At 32.0% G+C, this 6,905-nt stretch overlaps 1 long non-coding RNA gene across 1 annotated transcript; it reads left to right on the top strand.

Moving 5' to 3' along the window:
• The first annotated feature begins 3,498 nt into the window (after window positions 1-3,498).
• On the top strand, window positions 3,499-6,025 carry LOC124276753. Its single transcript, XR_006898653.1, has 3 exons — window positions 3,499-3,590; window positions 5,576-5,678; window positions 5,998-6,025. It is a non-coding gene; the product is annotated as an uncharacterized LOC124276753 (long non-coding RNA).
• The last annotated feature ends 880 nt before the right edge of the window (window positions 6,026-6,905 follow it).

Genomic DNA, 6,905 nt, shown 5'->3' with positions numbered 1-6,905 from the left:
ACAAATAATGTCTAAATCTCTCAAAATACTGAAAATGTTCTTGAAATGTTTTCAAAATGTTGTTCAAAACGTCATGCTATAACGTGTTTGAAACTAATTCACAACATATTAGTGAGATGTTTTTAAAACGCTGCAGGAATGTTATGCAAGAAGATGTTTAATGAAATATTGTCATCACGTTTTAAAAACATTGTGCACACATTTATGCCATATCATAAAAATAATGTCTAAATCTCTCAAAAATACTGAAAATGTTTTTGAAATGTTTTCAAAATGTTGTTCAAAAACGTCATGCTATAACGTGTTTGAAACCATTTCACAACATATTAGTGAGATGTTTTTAAAACGCTGCAGGAATGTTATGCAAGAACATGTTTAATGAAATATTGTCATCACGTTTTAAAAACATTGTGCACACATTTATGCCATATCATACAAATAATGTCTAAATCTCTCAAAAATACTGAAAATGTTTTTGAAATGTTTTCAAAATGTTGTTCAAAAACGTCATGCTATAACGTGTTTGAAACTAATTCACAACATATTAGTGAGATGTTTTTAAAACGCTGCAGGAATGTTATGCAAGAACATGTTTAATGAATTATTGTCATCACGTTTTAAAAACATTGTGCACACATTTATGCTATATCATACGAATAATGTCTAAATCTCTCAAAAATACTGAAAATGTTTTTGAAATGTTTTCAAAATGTTGTTCAAAAACGTCATGCTATAACGTGTTTGAAACTAATTCACAACATATTAGTGAGATGTTTTTAAAACGCTGCAGGAATGTTATGCAAGAAGATGTTTAATGAAATATTGTCATCACGTTTTAAAAACATTGTGCACACATTTATGCCATATCATAAAAATAATGTCTAAATCTCTCAAAAATACTGAAAATGTTTTTGAAATGTTTTCAAAATGTTGTTCAAAAACGTCATGCTATAACGTGTTTGAAACCATTTCACAACATATTAGTGAGATGTTTTAAAACGCTGCAGGAATGTTATGCAAGAAGATGTTTAATGAAATATTGTCATCACGTTTTAAAAACATTGTGCACACATTTATGCCATATCATACAAATAATGTCTAAATCTCTCAAAAATACTGAAAATGTTTTGAAATGTTTTCAAAATGTTGTTCAAAACGTCATGCTATAACGTGTTTGAAACTAATTCACAACATATTAGTGAGATGTTTTTAAAACGCTGCAGGAATGTTATGCAAGAACATGTTTAATGAAATATTGTCATCACGTTTTAAAAACATTGTGCACACATTTATGCTATATCATACGAATAATGTCTAAATCTCTCAAAAATACTGAAAATGTTTTTGAAATGTTTTCAAAATGTTGTTCAAAAACGTCATGCTATAACGTGTTTGAAACCATTTCACAACATATTAGTGAGATGTTTTTAAAACGCTGCAGGAATGTTATGCAAGAAGATGTTTAATGAAATATTGTCATCACGTTTTAAAAACATTGTGCACACATTTATGCCATATCATAAAAATAATGTCTAAATCTCTCAAAAATACTGAAAATGTTTTTGAAATGTTTTCAAAATGTTGTTCAAAAACGTCATGCTATAACGTGTTTGAAACTAATTCACAACATATTAGTGAGATGTTTTTAAAACGCTGCAGGAATGTTATGCAAGAAGATGTTTAATGAAATATTGTCATCACGTTTTAAAAACATTGTGCACACATTTATGCCATATCATAAAAATAATGTCTAAATCTCTCAAAAATACTGAAAATGTTTTTGAAATGTTTTCAAAATGTTGTTCAAAAACGTCATGCTATAACGTGTTTGAAACCATTTCACAACATATTAGTGAGATGTTTTTAAAACGCTGCAGGAATGTTATGCAAGAAGAATTGCGATGTTTAATGAAATATTGTCATCACGTTTTAAAAACATTGTGCACACATTTATGCCATATCATACAAATAATGTCTAAATCTCTCAAAAATACTGAAAATGTTTTTGAAATGTTTTCAAAATGTTGTTCAAAAACGTCATGCTATAACGTGTTTGAAACTAATTCACAACATATTAGTGAGATGTTTTTAAAACGCTGCAGGAATGTTATGCAAGAACATGTTTAATGAAATATTGTCATCACGTTTTAAAAACATTGTGCACACATTTATGCTATATCATACGAATAATGTCTAAATCTCTCAAAAATACTGAAAATGTTTTTGAAATGTTTTCAAAATGTTGTTCAAAAACGTCATGCTATAACGTGTTTGAAACCATTTCACAACATATTAGTGAGATGTTTTTAAAACGCTGCAGGAATGTTATGCAAGAAGATGTTTAATGAAATATTGTCATCACGTTTTAAAAACATTGTGCACACATTTATGCCATATCATAAAAATAATGTCTAAATCTCTCAAAAATACTGAAAATGTTTTTGAAATGTTTTCAAAATGTTGTTCAAAAACGTCATGCTATAACGTGTTTGAAACTAATTCACAACATATTAGTGAGATGTTTTTAAAACGCTGCAGGAATGTTATGCAAGAAGATGTTTAATGAAATATTGTCATCACGTTTTAAAAACATTGTGCACACATTTATGCTATATCATACGAATAATGTCTAAATCTCTCCAAAATACTGAAAATGTTTTTGAAATGTTTTCAAAATGTTGTTCAAAAACGTCATGCTATAACGTGTTTGAAACTAATTCACAACATATTAGTGAGATGTTTTTAAAACGCTGCAGGAATGTTATGCAAGAACATGTTTAATGAAATATTGTCATCACGTTTTAAAAACATTGTGCACACATTTATGCCATATCATACAAATAATGTCTAAATCTCTCAAAAATACTGAAAATGTTTTTGAAATGTTTTCAAAATGTTGTTCAAAAACGTCATGCTATAACGTGTTTGAAACCATTTCACAACATATTAGTGAGATGCTTTTAAAACGCTGCAGAGATTATGCAAGAACAAAGTCATACAAATAATGTGTGAATATCTCAAAAATACTGAAAATGTTTTTGAAATGTTTTCAAAATGTTGTTCAGAAACGTCATGCTGTAACATGGGTGAAACTATTTCATAACATATGATTGAAATGTTTTTAAAACATTGCAGAAATGATGTGCAGGAACATGTTTAATTGAGATCACGTTTTAAAACACGGTTTCTGTTGTAACGTTGGTGTGACATAAACAGTAAATACACTGACAATCACAAACAATTATCTCACTCAGCCACGTTCTAATGTATGACTTGTCATTAAAGTGCCTTAAACGTTCCTGAAATGTTTAAGCCGGATCTGTCATCACATTTAAAATGTGTTTTTATTATGACTTGTTCTTAAAGGGGTTTTGAAATGATATCACACCTACACGTTTTGATAACATTTTTAAAATGTTGCGACACAATGCCTTATTGTTACCGCGGGAAATGACGTCGGAATGACGTCACCCATCACGTCATAATTTTGCACCCGCCATCAGTTGAAGTTTATTCAGGACCCTACCACCTTGTCATTCGACTCATGGTGCAACAACTGGAACTGGATCATCGATGTGACCTCGGTTGCGGTGAGTTAATTTTACAGTCATTATTTTCATGTTTATGTACATTTTGATATTCACTCGATTAAAATACTGTGTTACTCAAAAGTAGCGGGGTTTTGAGAAACGTGATTCAGTGTTCCAACAGAGAATCCCGGTGACAGGTTTTTTTTGACGATGTAAGACAAAAACGTAAATTTATTTTACTAACCTTGAGTGAAAAGGGATATATTTATCTATTTCACACCAAATATATCAAGTGTTTCCTACAAAAATAGCGTTGATGATATCTTATCGGCGAAACATCTCCACATCTTGGATTTGTATACATTTCGCTCTTCCATGCGAGTGAGTGTTGTGATCACGTGGCTTCCTGTTTATATCTGGTTTATTGCTTGTCACCAGCAGACGACAGATCTTACAGATTTTTTGTTATATTTGGTTATACAGGCAATTGATTTGCATCTGAAGTGGTATTAACGATCTCGGGTAAATAATATTGATATTTTTGCATCCGCCCTACCAGTGAAACTGTTTGTGCACTCCGATCGCGAACGTAATCCCCCGATATAGCGCGAGCAATGTAATCGTCGAAATCACCAGAACATCGAATTCAGCTCGCTTTGGATATATATTATATCGTTGTGAAGAATGTCTGAGAGAGTTTGTACCTAATTAATTTTATGGTGATTTTATGTTACATAAAGGGATCATTGGGCTATCAAGAGCGAGCAATATGTGTTCAAGCAGAGTTCAGTAAGGCGGCTAATGCTGCTATTACGTTCGGTTTTCGATCGTAAACGTATGCACAAGCCAGTGGCCCTTATCGTTGTTAATTTTTTCCATGTTTTTTCTGAAGGACATTTTATTAATTTAACATTGCAGCTAATTTCCATTTTTTTTAAACTATGACAATTTTGCTCGTTTAAGTCGTTGGAAAGTTGCGTCGATTTTATACCACGAAAATGGGGAATCGAAATAATTTCGAAATTAGTTTCTGATCCACTTGGCTGTGGGATAGTTACTGGCTGTCATAGTGTGTGCATGTTATAAAAAACTATTTCGTAAAAGAAAAGACAGACGCATTCTTGTTAATTAACACTGACTAAACTAAATGTTAAATGACCATCTGCTGGGTTGTCGGATTGTTGTTTGTCCACTATTACCGCATGTTTTCAAGTGCTATACTAAAGCATATTTATTATATGGTCTCTTATTAAAGGTATTCTGTTTACACTGTGTATTCTTAAATTTCCCGCAGACAAATTAATTGATCGGTTTTGGATAGATGTATTTCCCTTCTAGACAAGAGCCAGAAATAAACGTGTGGCCTACACTATAACGGGGCGTTGGCGATGACTAGTCCTCGGCTATGAGTTGTCACTGTATGGCCACTTGCTATACCTCAGTGTTTGGCCACAGACTATCACAATATATTGTCAGTGAGGTGATCAATGATTGGTGATGATTAACATAAAAATATTGATCTAATTGCTTTTGCAGGAAGGAGATATAAACAATGTCGAGGTTTGACACCAATATATAAGTGACATGTTTGAAACCGTGTTGATTAGGGTTTTTCATGATTTTTCATGGTACGGTATTCCATAGCGAAAATGGCGTGGTCTCAGTTTAGTAAATATTGGACCAAATAAAGTTGTTACAATTCTTGGTGAAATGATGTTTCCGAAGACATCGTGATCGAAAACTGAAGAATCTGGTTACAATTCTCGCAACGAAATCGTACTGCAGCTGCAACTGTTCCGCGTGTAAGGCTTGAATCATGTAGCTAGTTACAATAGATGTGTAATAAATCAATTCCGGTTTGGATTCTGGGCTAGAAACGCTCGCCAGTAATCCAAGTTTGTTGTAAATGGGCACCCACCAAAAACTTGAGGCAATTACATAGTATGTTTCAGCTTTAGACTAACTAGATCTACTTTATATGCTTTATGGAAAACGGTTCAATTTATAACTTGTGATAATGCGGAACATTGTTATTTTCATTGCAGCAAGGGCGAATATGAGACAAGCATTCCAGGATATACAAACACACTGTTACACATGATGGATTTATGGAGGAACACATCAAATAATCCAGGAGCTGTGAATTATGTAAGTGCAGCTGTTAAATACCATTGTCTATAAACATGTTGATATATTTGAGGCTTTTTATTGCAAGATTTGATTTGTACTTGTACCCAGCCTCTGACCAGTAAGTGATATTTTGTGCTTGCTACATCTTTGGTATTCAGCATGATTCTGGATATTATCATATCAACCATTACATTCCAATAGTGTGTTCATGTCCACCAAACACGTGTCTGTACAAATGTGGTAGAAGATTTAGACTCCTGGTTAGTGTCACTTGGTTTGAGTAAATATCACATTTCAAGTACCTGCTTAAGATTATTGAAAGTTTTCTATATTTCAGAAATATGGATGACTGCAAAAGCAAAGAAGAAGATAATGAAACAAACTGAAAAAGTGTACACGTTTCCAGAATTATTAATAAAATTGTTGCTTACAAGTCTGCCATTCTTTTATCTGTTTTGGTGTCCTTTTAAAGATTAACTATATATGCCCATAGGGACATGTCTCACTTAGAAACAGCGTTAGAAAGACATATAGAGGTATCTATATCTATATGTCTTTCTGACGCTGTTTCTAAGTGAGACACGCCTCTATGTATATGTGTAACTATTTGCCACAGACATATTCTGTACATTGTTAACTGTTAGTGTTCTACGTTTTGTTCCAGTGGTTTACGTTTTAAACAAAACGCCACCTAATTGTTATCAGGGCTATTCTATATGCTTGAAAAGTTAAAACTATATGTTCAAAGGAAATGTTATTAAAACGTTTCCAGAACGATACAAAATCACATCTGTAAAACTTTTTCAGAAAACCTTTATGGAATATGTTCACTGAATGTTGGAGAAAACATTGCTGAAACGTTTCTGGAACCATACAAAATCACGTGAATAAAACATTTTTTAAAACATTTCCAAAACATCTCGAAAAAACATTTCAGGAAAACATTTTAAAAACCTTATAGTTAAACGTTTTTGGAAATGTTTCTAAAACATTTCTGGAACCATACAAAATCACGTGAATAAAACATTTTTTAAAACATTTCCAAAACATCTCGAAAAACATTTCAGGAAAACATTTTAAAAACCTTATAGTTAAACGTTTTTGGAAATGTTTCTAAAACATTTCTGGAACCATACAAAATCACGTGAATAAAACATTTTTTAAAACATTTCCAAAACATCTCGAAAAAACATTTCAGGAAAACATTTTAAAAACCTTATAGTTAAACGTTTTTGGAAATGTTTC

This window comes from Haliotis rubra, unplaced genomic scaffold, assembly GCF_003918875.1.
Source record: "Haliotis rubra isolate DU_JTF1 unplaced genomic scaffold, ASM391887v1 Scf2126, whole genome shotgun sequence".
Lineage (NCBI taxonomy): Eukaryota > Metazoa > Mollusca > Gastropoda > Lepetellida > Haliotidae > Haliotis > Haliotis rubra.
The sequence above is the reverse complement of the archived record's forward strand: the minus strand, read 5'-3'. Positions and strand labels throughout refer to the sequence as shown.